General features: G+C 38.0%; 1 long non-coding RNA gene across 1 annotated transcript; it reads right to left on the bottom strand.

Moving 5' to 3' along the window:
* Positions 1 to 494: 494 nt before the first annotated feature.
* On the bottom strand, positions 495 to 6,940 carry LOC124162374. Its single transcript, XR_006865548.1, has 3 exons — positions 6,676 to 6,940; positions 1,577 to 1,725; positions 495 to 715 (listed from the first exon to the last, which is right to left on the bottom strand). It is a non-coding gene; the product is annotated as an uncharacterized LOC124162374 (long non-coding RNA).
* Between the last annotated feature and the right edge of the window lie 5,471 nt (positions 6,941 to 12,411).

Genomic DNA, 12,411 nt, shown 5'->3' with positions numbered 1-12,411 from the left:
TAATGACGAATATTTCCAACATCCAATCAATAGTTCATCCATGCTGCAGCTTAAAATGCTGCAGCAAAATATTGATGAAACCATGTTAATAACGAAGATACTTAGTGTGCTGCCCGCTGATTATCAAAACTTCAGCACCGCGTGGGAGTCTACCGCGAAAGACGATACCGTGATAATGTAATCTTACCTTTCCCTCTCAACTCTTGCTGCTCATGGGGGCTGATGTTTTAGCTTTCTTTTTTATTGCATTGACTTCATTACATTATTACATTTAATCTGATTGAATCAAGGAAGTGCATCTGGTGGCTGGTTTCAAAATGTTTTTGTTGTAAATTATAACATAAACATGAATTATTACTTAATAATGTGTAACAGCAAACAATATATCAATTCTGTGTTAAGGAAATGGATATGCCCCAAAATTGAGCATTGAGCACCGTCTCTCATTTAGAAAATTATAATACACACAGCAAGGTCCTCATCGTAGGATATATTCCTCCTCAAGCCTTTTCAATGAATCGATATCATTAATACTCCTCTTCCGTGATGGCTTGTGATCTGACATTCGTCCGAGACGTCAGCGAAAACCACAAATTAACCGCCGTGTACTCATCAGGGACGGTTATTGGTGGATGCGAAGTGCCCGCTGAGTTGCCATGCGACGCTGTCTCCGAGTCTCCTCGCCATTGCTGTCGTAGCCCATGTCATGGTGATGCTGTTTTGTGAGGTGATGTACTTTAATTAATTGGAATTAGTATGCTACATTATGACATTTTTACCCTTCAAAAACTCGTCCTTTTAAAATAGCCAAGCCTATAAGACTCAGGTCACTGAGGTAATTTACAATATACATTTACTTTCATTGGTGGAGAAAAGGTCCCATTAGTTCTCTTAAGATATTTTCATCGCCACGACAATTGTTTTGTAGTCACACGAACATTTTCATGAAATAATTCATAATTTATTTGGCGATAGATGCTCTCAAAGAAAAGGTTTAATGATTTGAGAAGTGCAGATGGACAAAATGCTTCTGAAGGAGGGTAGAAGGAGATAAATGCATGGTGCCTAAAGGGCGCCTTATTGATAGTTGGAATTTGAAGTATTTCATTGATTTTGCCCAGGTGAGGAAGAAATTTTAATTCAGAGACACGCGAAAAAATGATGTCTACATTCTCTTTGATTTTCACCGCGTCAGATCGAAGGTGAACTTTGGACCTGAAGACGCTGACTACAATGTCAGCGAACCTGTTGTCGCCAAAAGCAAACGTAGGTGGTGAAAACCCAAAGAGAATGCAGAGATTATCTGTTCAACGCTGCAAAAATCTTCTAAATATGCGAAAGAAACTTAACTTCGATGATAATGAGAATGCTTGAGACACTTTGATTGAGATTCTAAAATTTGATTTACGTTGAAGAAGGAAAAATGAAATATTACTTCAAACATGTGAAAGGAAGTTTCTCTAAATTTAAAGGTTACATATCGAGAAGAGCTTAGAAAGTATGGGCGTCAGAGAAGACTATTTAAAATTAGACTTTGTTAGAATGTTTTTTCCTCATCCGTCAGCCTTCCGATCACCTGCTGATTCCACGAGCACGAGACCGACTTAGCGCTGTCCCCGTCGCGAGCCGCGCTCTTCAAGACTTTGGCCACCGATGTCCTCTCGGCTGGTAGACTCGGAATCCGTAGCAGGTCCGCTTTGGTGGCCACGGAGTCGGATGGAGGACCTGGGAAACATAAAAGGAAGATCAGTGGCGCTGCGTCCGTCAGACATTCTGGTTCTTTTGGTTGGCAATTTTCACGAATATTATAATATTCGTGAAAATTGCCAACAAATTGTATACAAAAGAGGAATAAATATGTTGTCACCCACAGCGCATTTAAATGGGTTTATAATAGTCACGGCGCTGACGGACAGACTGATCCGAGTTATATGGAGAAATAAGGAATGATTGGGGATATTCACGGAAATTTATATACTTGATTATCACTGAAATTCGAAAATGTTCAATGCCATTCCTCGCAATCGAAAACAGAATACTGCAAAATATATGTTAAAAAAGTGGATTGCCTTGCACTCATAACCGCGCTGCGGACATTATTGAAAACCGAATGAAATGCGACAGAGGAGGCGTAGGAAATCAGCCTTCTTTGGGGTGGAATCAGGCCTCCTCTTTGCTGTCTCCTTGGCATTTCCAATCGCCGGCGTGGTGCCCTCTGCATTAGCCTGCTCTTAACGAAAGGCGCCAAGGGGACCACGGCTTAACGTCCCATCCGACGGACCGAGTGTTGCGCTTGAAAATGTCCTCCATACAACTTTCGATCAGGGATCGGGGAAGCTCTGAAAATCTATCACAAAAACGGGATTTGAACGACACGATTGATGCAATGAGGCTTATCATTGAAGTGTTCGTATAAAGGAAGGACGGCACAGGTATACCAAAAATGATTTGTTCATACTCCTAAATGAAGAGTTGAAAGAAAATTAAAAGCTTACCAAAAGTGGCTAAATTTAACAGCAAGTGCCCATATTGGGGGCATGAAAACAGAGTGAGCAATATTTTTGTTGTCCATATTTCATAAGTTTTCAGAAAGACAGATCAAATCATATTTCAATGGCTCAAGTATTGACATACCTTGTTCTTTGAGGATAATTTTTAATCTAGAAATCTAATAAACTATTTTATTTAATACATTTTTAATTGACTGTGCCTATATATTGGACGGATTCAATATGACAACCAGAAACAAAGAAAAAAAACGGATGCCACAAAAGTCACCAAGCAAACCAAAAAAATTCAGGCGATACTTCAAAATAGGAAAAAATCAACGTTGTACTGGGATCAAAAAGTTGGTTTGAATGTGGATTTCAAGTTTCTTTTGGGGGAGTATTATTGATTCGGATGTAAGTTAAGCACGTTGTACATTTTATTTGAGTTGCACCTTCAAATCTATGTATAATAATTGATTAAGGATTTAATGTGAAAAAAATTATCCAATATACCTTCTTTGAATAATGCTCCTCCGTAGTGTTTATGATTGGCAAGTGGATTCATTAACATTTTAAACGAAATGTGTATATTTGTAAAAGTACCTTGACGCAATAAAATTAACATAACGGATCACTCTGCAACTATTTGCCGTGAAGCAAAACCTTTATTAGTTAACTACGTAAACTACGAGCGTGTATGACGTCGCGAAATGAATGTCGGGTCTTTTTGTGTTGAGGGTGGCGCCCCGAGTCGCGCGCCGATATTTTGTCCCCCACCCTTAAATTCCATCCACAATCCTGAGGACTCTTCCTCACCCTGACCACTGGCTCCACCCAACGACGCACTTCCCGACCGCCTTCGCCATGCAGTCGAACTGAAAATCAGGCCAACAATTTTGACTCTACCTCGGGCTATTTGTGCATGACAACCTCCCCTCATTTACTTAGTGATTCCCCGCCCTCTCATGGCTGTAAGTAAGGAGCAATGCGTCACTTAAGGTTTTTCCCCTTAGTCCTCATTCCTTCCCAGTAAAGTTTGAGTCTCAAGCGGATTTGGTTAGTGCTGAGATCTGGACGTTTGTCGCTGAAGAGTACTGGTGAGTATTATTCTCGTACATAACCAATTCCTCCATGCTATTTCTACTTATTTCATCTTAATTTTAGTGCAAGAATGCAGTGTTCTTTGGCAGTAGGATTTGGTCAAAATTAATGAAGTTCTTGTTCCCGTATTCTGTTTAGACTTCTATCTTTCGTAACTGCTATAAAAATCTGGTTCCATCAGCAATGTCTCGTGACGAAATGTATTACCACGTACGTGTTACTGTATGGATGAATGGAATTTGGTTCACATATTCGCATATGTTTGGTTCAATTACGACTTTTCAGAAGTGTACGTGAACTTGTACTAGATACAGAATCATGAAACAAGACCTAATTGCCTAATGGCTCAAATTGGTGGACATAGCAGGCATTTCCGCTGTGACAATTCCTTCTTGTCATTCGGATAGAAGTATGGTGTCATCAGTACTATTTTTGTGCTGTAGCTTAAGAGCATTTTATTATTATTTACAGTTTACGAAAGGTGGTGTGAATAATTCAATTAATCGATTGAATGGAGGTGCATGGCTAAAATCAAGCTTTCAACCACCCCAACGAAGGCTGGATGGAGTGTTGTCATCGGTCATACTGCTAGCAGTATGCATGTCTCAAGGAAATAATGTGAAGCTTCCTGCTGTGTTAGTGAACTACATGAGCGAGTGTTCATCCAGCTATACAGTGAAGTGAAAGTGTCAATGGTTCATTTAAAAATTTGTTGTCTGTTGTGTGATCAGTGTGAAGTGTTAGTGTATGCATGTATTTTGAATAGTCGTTGCTTTAAAGCTGAGCTCTACCGCCGATGGCCCTGGCAGCAAATGAATGGTAGGGATTCTTCTCCTCTTTCAGTTTGATTCAATATGAAGCTTGAAAATTCTTTGCAGATAATCATGTATAACAAACTTGTTTTAGCAGCAACTTTTTCTGATCAAAAGGAGAATTCTTAGACGAAAATTGCGGCGTCTTTTTGAAAATGCACTATATAATTAGAATGATGAATCTAGTGTTTTTTGTGATATAGCGAGATTAGCTCGTTGGGTATTAAATGCTATTTATACACTATTACAATTACGCTATTTATGTCCTGGAGTGCTAATAGTGCTGGATAATTTTAATATCGTGTAACCCGGAAACTAATTTTCACTGGCTCGACTTTTTGATTTGCGATGCGAAGCATAGTGAACTTACCAATCTTCTAATGCATAAGTTTTAAGGTTCAGCAGTCATGTGTCATGAGTTTAAATATTTCGATCAAAGTGCCAACAACATGCAGATATAATTGTCAAGGAAGTACCTATGTATTTAGTAAAATTTTAGAGTAAAAAGTGAGATACTGAAGAACAGCAGACTCGCCAATTGGGAGTGTTGGGTTAGAGAGAGAGAAACGTATTTGGTTGGGGGAAGTGGATTAACTTATTTCCACCTTCCCAATTCTCCGTCGGCACATGAATGTGCCAACCTACGTGAAGCAGTGACCGCGGCGGACGGGACTCCATTTGACCGTTTATTTCTCCTATGTCATCCACTCTGGTGAAATCCTTGCTGGATAATTTTCGAGTCGTTTTCCTGTGTCTCTCCTGAATGACATGACTTAAAAGGACGTACCACTACCTCTCGACCGAATACATCTTCTTAATTATGTTTATATTCGTGGCCATATATCTTTCTTGGCACATAACTTGCTAAAAAAGAAAGCTTATTTTTTGCATTTTTGAGGGTAAATATCTTCAACCGATCTTTAAAATGCGGTTTAAATTTTAGACGCTCAGGTGGTAAATCAAGATTTCTGCATATTTAGCGATTAATTTTTTTATTTAAGATAATCCCTTCCCCGTACTTTTTCTTCGTCACGTAGTCCACGGAAAAATATAATCTGTTTGGTAGCTGGAGTAAAACCCGAGCCCTTTCCTGGTGTACTTCTCCCGATCATCGTGATTTATGTATGAACATTCTAGTATATTGACAAAATATTTAGTCAAATTTAATCATGCTTAAGGGTTGCGAGAAGAACGAATGGTGTTCCTTCAACTTTTGGTAAGGAATCCTCACTGGCCAAGTCTGAATTACACATCCAGAAATATTCACAATTAGACATGATGAAACATTCTGTTACGTTGATTTAAATCCATGAAAGAGTTCAGTTAGTAGTTAGCAATTGACAATCACTCAAGTAGAGGCGACCAAGGTATGAACTTGGCGAGTGCTGAAGCTGAAATTTATAGAATTATTGCTAGACTGCTTTTTCTTGCGGCACGCAACTAACGCACACTATTACACTTCATTGCTGTGATCTCAGACCGTCCCATAGGCATACCGCTTATTAGCTCATAAAGTGCGCAATTAACTGTTACTGACAATGGTTATATTCGGAAGAAAGGTTAATTGCAACTTGTTATCATTTTTGACATGTTTAAACCTACTGAAGATGCCATTTTCTTTAATTATATGAATAATAAAATAAATTTAGTAAACTATTATGAATTTATTTAATGCAAAGTTATTAATTCATATGATTGAATTATAACGATATTGCTTATCTCGAGTAAGATTCGACGATGAAAACAAAAAATTGTGGATGTCTTCACGAAAAGAAAATCAATCCTAGCAGTCCGTTCAAATATTTTTCGTTGAGGTTGCTGGTTTCGCGGGTGAATAATATCTTTCCGATGGTTAATTAGGCTACAGTGTTTGTTGGAGAACTTGCCAGTATTAAACACCCGATTATATTTTGCCAGTATTTTCCGTAAGCGACGAATACGACCCTTGAATTGAAATTAATAATGCTCAATATTGATTTCCTTCAATTTTAAGGTTTTCAATCGTCAGTAAATATGATAAATGTATGTCCATGAAGTGAATTGTTAAGGGGAGGATTTCTATGCACTAATGCAAACACAATTGTACTAATCGTATTATGGTAATGTCATTATCGCTCATGAAGTCCAATATATCTATTCACTGCCTATCTTCGCTATTCACTCTCGTTTGCAATTATTTTACGTGATTAGCTACTTAAGTGACATGTTTATGCCTGAGTGCAAAATTACAACCTTTGTTCACTTAGACATTAAAAATTCATGTTATCACTTACCTCAGTCAATACCGTTGTTTTTTCTTATTTGTAGTTCTGTAGATAGCTCATAGATACTGCTCTCCATTATCATTCCCCGGAATGAGACTGTGACTTCAACGAACGAAGAAACGGCTGAAAAAGACAAAAAAAAATAATTTATAAATTTAAAACTTGCAAAAATGTGATTCTATCAAAACGACGGTTTGTGAAGGACTGGGGTGTGTTGTGTTTTCTTCGTGAGCAGGGGGGAAGGGGAGGTGCTTGATTGGAGACGACAGTTGAATGCAGACCGTTAGTATTGTAATGTATTGTTTTTCGTAAATCAATGATGTGTTCTGCAAACGTACCTTCTGACCTTCGGAGACGACTAGAAAATTCTGGAACATTGATCACGTGTTTCATGACCGTTGGCTCTTAAAGAATTTTCGCGCTATTTTTGTGTAACATCGCCAACTTGAGATCAAATCCTATTGGTTAAGCGTAGCATTGGTTCTCCGCGGGAAATATTTTTTATTTATAATATATAGTATATCAACGTATTTAATAATGTATATTACTAGATAAAATTTCCAATAACCTAATATCCACGATCTTTAGCGTTTTATACATATTTCGTTGCTTTAAAAAGAAATCGTATAAAAATTATCGTGACGTCACAGGAATACGTCACAGGGCTGACTCAGTGTTAGAAGTACCCCTCCCTCAGTTCCTGGACTGCACTTCGCGGCGAGATCTCTTGGGGTTAAGAGGTGAGTACCTGAACTATTCTTTTGCCGATATTAGGCATTTTTGTATGATTTTTGAAGCAACTCTCTGATGTAGAGAATAATTCACGAACACTATTGAGTCAACTTTATTAAGTAATCGTGATCATAGCAACTAATATTTTGAACGAAACATTTTTTTACGCCAACCGCCTTCCGTTCCAACTTTTAATACCATGTGAGGAATGTGCCTCTAAGTTAAAATTAGTTTCAGAGTAGTTTGTTTAAGGAACGCTGGTGATAGGAAAACATCCCCTTGGATGACAATCGTCCTGGTTTTCCTCTCGACCCTGTTAATTTCAAATGGAAATGATTTTTTATGAAATGTATTTCGGCTACGGAAGATATGACCCACTTGATTAGCCAATGCTAATTTATGTGACGAATACCCGATTGCTATAATTGTGTGATCCCCTTTTGCGTAACTAAGTATTCGTTTATGAGTGTTATATGTGTAACTTTTGGAAAATGGATTTCGCTATGGAGTGCGAGTATTTGAAATGAGTTACCTGCGAGTAGTTTTAGCTTTGCATTGATCATGTGTCTAGTAACATCGAAGATAACGGTTCGAATACAGAAGTAATGGTCCTAACGGCAATACTGTGGATTACTTTCAGTACTTTGGTATTTTATCGCTGTGACTGTAATTTTAAGGTATTAACAGTAGACGAGGAACAGTGAGACAGTTTCGTTATTGATTATGAGAGAACTTGAAATTGCATAGTGTAGCTCTTACTATTCTTGTTTGCTTTAAAGGTTTTTTCTTATCGGTACCTTAATGGCGAGTTATTCCGCATATTAATGGTTTCTTAGAGGCTTTTATAGTCCTTAATATTTAAGCCTCGTAAGTTACAACAGAATAATCTCATTAAGATATTTGGTGACACTTCGAAACCGCTATGAAATAATAAGTCATAAAATTTTGACGGGGATGTAAAGTAAGAGAACATTGGCGATCATAATTGGATTTACAGCACTTCATTTGGCATTTTCTTTTTTACACACAGCTCTGAGGTCGTTAGTATCATAATTTGTTGTAATCTTTAATGTCACCATCACCTTGAGTTATGTGTTATGTTAACTGTATAATTTTAGGGCGTAATTACATTGCCAACCTTAAATGCGAAATTTTTCTTTTCAGGTGAACGAGTAAAATGGGGATAGCGAATCAATTCCGTGAAACGGGTGGGGTCAAATGGGGAACGCGATGAGGTTTCAAGGAAGAAGCAGCATTCGGGGAAATGGTGAGTTAATGTAATTCACTTTATTATTTGATATGTCTTTGAATATTCCCATATTTAGATCTTTTTTATCTTTGTCTCTCTTCATTGCTAGAGGTAAACGAAATACTGTGAGTTACGGAAATTATAACGTATTATGTGAAAATTCTTATGATTGTATTTAATAATATACTATTTTTTGATGCTCCGAAAACCCTGATTTTACGTTTTTGACTCTTGGTGACTATTATGCCTTCGAAGGCCGCTAGGAGGAATGAAAAATGTTATTAGTTTACGTATCTCACGTAAATGTTTAGAGATAGCACTTAATATTTAATGATGCCACGTGGAGAGAGATGGAATATCTTAAATACTCATTTAAATAATTCTTAATATCCGATATCCGAGGTATTACTTTTCGTCTCCCACCGTACACTTGTCCATCTAGTATTGCCTTCTTCAGGCAATCATAATAGGTGCTCCAGGATACATCCGTTTATCGTGGTCTGCGTTCTGCTTGCTCGGATATCCATTTAATTTTCTTGTATAGCTATCAGTTTCTGCACCACTGTCATTGCCCAGGACCATGGTAAAGAATGCTCAAATATCAAGTTCTGATGAGTTGTCTCCTTACTTTATGCTCTAATTTCCTGCTCATATACGTGAGGTGATGCTTTATTTTTCTGAAAAGTTCTCTTCGCCTGGGCTATCCTACTGATTATTTCTTTCATGCTTCTTCCGCCGCTGGTTATTCTGCTTCCCAAATATTAAATTAGTCGACTTCTTCCAACGCTTGTTTCCCTAAGTTTATGCTTTTCTTGGCTTCCTGTCGCTTGCTACATTCTATTCTTTTATAGTGATTTTCAGATTGCATAGGTTATTGTCCTACCCATCTTCACTTTAATGTTTTAAAATTTTTCAATTCTCTGCTTAAGTTTCCTCGTGGATATTCACGCCATGGAGATTCCGGGCTTTTCTTTGATTTAATCGGTCCCATTTTAGTTCTGAACTGATGAAATTACAGGAGAAATAATTCGGCCTTGACACACTCCGTTTCTAATTCTTGATTTTCCATAGATGTGTACACATTTTATCACGCATACGTGTTTAGAAAAATAAATTGTGGATGATTCACCTGCCATTGTTAAGTACACCTACTTATTTCAGAATGGGAAGCATTGAATTCCAACCCACGCTAGTTATGCGTCATATTATGACTCGATATCTATTTAAATTGCTTTTGTACTTGATCGCCCTCCATCTCATATAGATATTCAAACCATCTCTTCACATTGTATCAATTATCGGTCATGAGTTCTCCGTTGTGTCACTTACGGTTTACATTTTACGCTTTTTATTTGAAGTTTTTCAAGTTCCTTCCCCAAACGGGCCTCTACTTTTCCATGTACACGATGTTTTTATATTCCTAGACCACGTTTCACTGGCCTGTCTGGCTTTATGACAAATGCCGTTCCCTATTTCAATTATTATTGTACTTTAGTATGCTTTTAATGAGATCAAAGGCTTTCTGCGAGATCCAACCTTATGATTTCCTTCGATCACGAACTTCTGTAGTTGTTTTCGTTTGCTCACTGATCAAGATTTTCTGCCTCTCTTCCTCTAATTTCTCGGTCAGATATGATGCTAGATTATTCTGCACTGCTTACCGAAATTACACTTTCCTAAATCATTCTACTTGGCAAATGCTTTCCACCGCTTCGTTTTTTAAATTTTGGGTAACATGACTTCGCTATTAAGTTATGACCTCTGTGGTTACATACCCTAGGGTAGCTTATGTCGTCCTTTTCCTAGTTTCTGAATCTGTTTTTGGTAGAATTCAATCAATTTAGAATCTTCTCATGTATGTTGGTGTTTCCCTTGTGTAGATTTTACGGCTGTGACAATTTAATGTTGATTTAGCAACCACTAGCTTGTGATCTGTGTTAGTCTTTCATTTTGGTTAAAATATCCTTGCTTTCTGGAAATTCTCCAGGCATGACCTTTGCCGATGATATATTCACTTTCTGGGAGAATATTTACATTTTATTCATCTCTTCCTTGCTCTATTACTTCTTTTTTTTCTTGACCTATTCCGCTTCTGCATTTTTTATCAAATCTTTTGTATGCTTACAAACCTTCTGAGCTGCAGTAATTATGGGTTTTGGTTTATATCTCAGCCATTACCAACCTATCATTAAATTGTAAGTGGTCTTCTAATCTGCGCTCTTTATTATCACTATCCCCACTTCATTGTTACCTTTTACCGATCCTGAGTGTATTTTTCCGTAGCATCCATTCCATAAGTTTCCCACTTCATGCCATTTCATTTCGCTTATTCGTAATACGTCGAGGATCATTCTTCATATCTCCACCCACAAAGCAATAAAACGTTACATCTTTAAGAAAATTTATCGCACTTGATGGATGTACTCGCTCTTGTAGTCCTCGCATTGAATTTCGAATTGGTGACTATCTTTCTTTAACTTAATTATGTTTTACTCCAGATGTTGTGTGAATCATGTTTGTAATGAATACACTGGATGTAAATTATTGGGATAACTGTGGTAGCTACCCCTGCCCTTCCACATTGCATTAATAATGCCAGCAAATTTATATTACGATGCCTGCAGTGAAAAATGTGTGGCTCCTTTGATAATTTCAGCTTGCGCCTTTTCACATATGAAGAAGAGCTGCTATCTCCTCCCTCTTGTGAAGGAAGGGATATCAGGTGTTGACTCATATTGTGAGCAATTTTAAATAGCATAATATTCGACTGAAACACGGCAAAGAAATCACAACCTGCAACAAATATCAATAGTCAGCCGTGTGCTTTGTTTCCAAGAATAATTTTTTTGTTTTTCACGATTTTTCCCTTTTTTTCCTTACAACCGTAATTGTGCTAACACTGCTATATCTGGTGATGACACACTAATGCGATGTAACTACGTTAAGGTATAAATAATTATTCTACCTAATTTCAAGGTTAAAGTTGTATATTACGGATTGATTTTAGCAAATGCGAGGATATTAGGACAAAGTTTCAGAGCTCCATCGTTAGGAGCAACTGACTAACTTTTAAAAAAATTAAAAAAGCCTTATGTAATAAGTCACATAAGGGTGTATGCCGCGTGTCGTACTGGAGATTGCCCCGACGTTTCGCGACCGACTGTTGGTCACTTCTTCAAGGGAATAATGCTGGGATTGGTTTTTGCTGCCTTTTTTTATATTTCTGGTGGGAGAGGTGGGCGGAGGGTATGAGGAGTTAGGACTGGAGGGGGAAGATAACGAAATGTTGCGGATGACTGGGTTCCAAGTACTGCTGATTCTTAATCCAGTATCACTATTATGGCTGTCCTTCTCCTTCTTTATTTCTATGGCCTCGCGGATGAGGTGGGCTTTAAAATGTTTTATACTCGCGATGACTCTTGATTTTTCGAAGTCGATCGCATGTCCGGTGGCTTCGTGCTCCGCTACGGCTGACTTTGAAGAGTAACCCAGTCGAATGGCCCGCTTGTGCTCTTCTCTTCGAGTTTTGACCGTTCGTCCCATTTCCCCGATGTATTTCTTCTCGCACGATCGGCAGGGGATTTCGTATACTCATTCAATTTGAAGTGGCGTCTTATCGTTGGCATTTCCCAGAAGGTGTCGTACTTGGGCGTGTGGTTTAAAAATGGCTTTAATGTCAAATTTCCGGAGGATGTTACCGACCTTATCCGTCGTTCCCTTCACGTAGGGGAGGAAGGCTTTCTTTTGGCTAATGATGTCTTCTG

Source organism: Ischnura elegans, chromosome 7 (genome assembly GCF_921293095.1).
Source record: "Ischnura elegans chromosome 7, ioIscEleg1.1, whole genome shotgun sequence".
Taxonomy (NCBI): Eukaryota; Metazoa; Arthropoda; class Insecta; order Odonata; family Coenagrionidae; genus Ischnura; species Ischnura elegans.
Note: the sequence above shows the minus strand (reverse complement) of the source record. Positions and strands in the feature narration are given on the sequence as shown.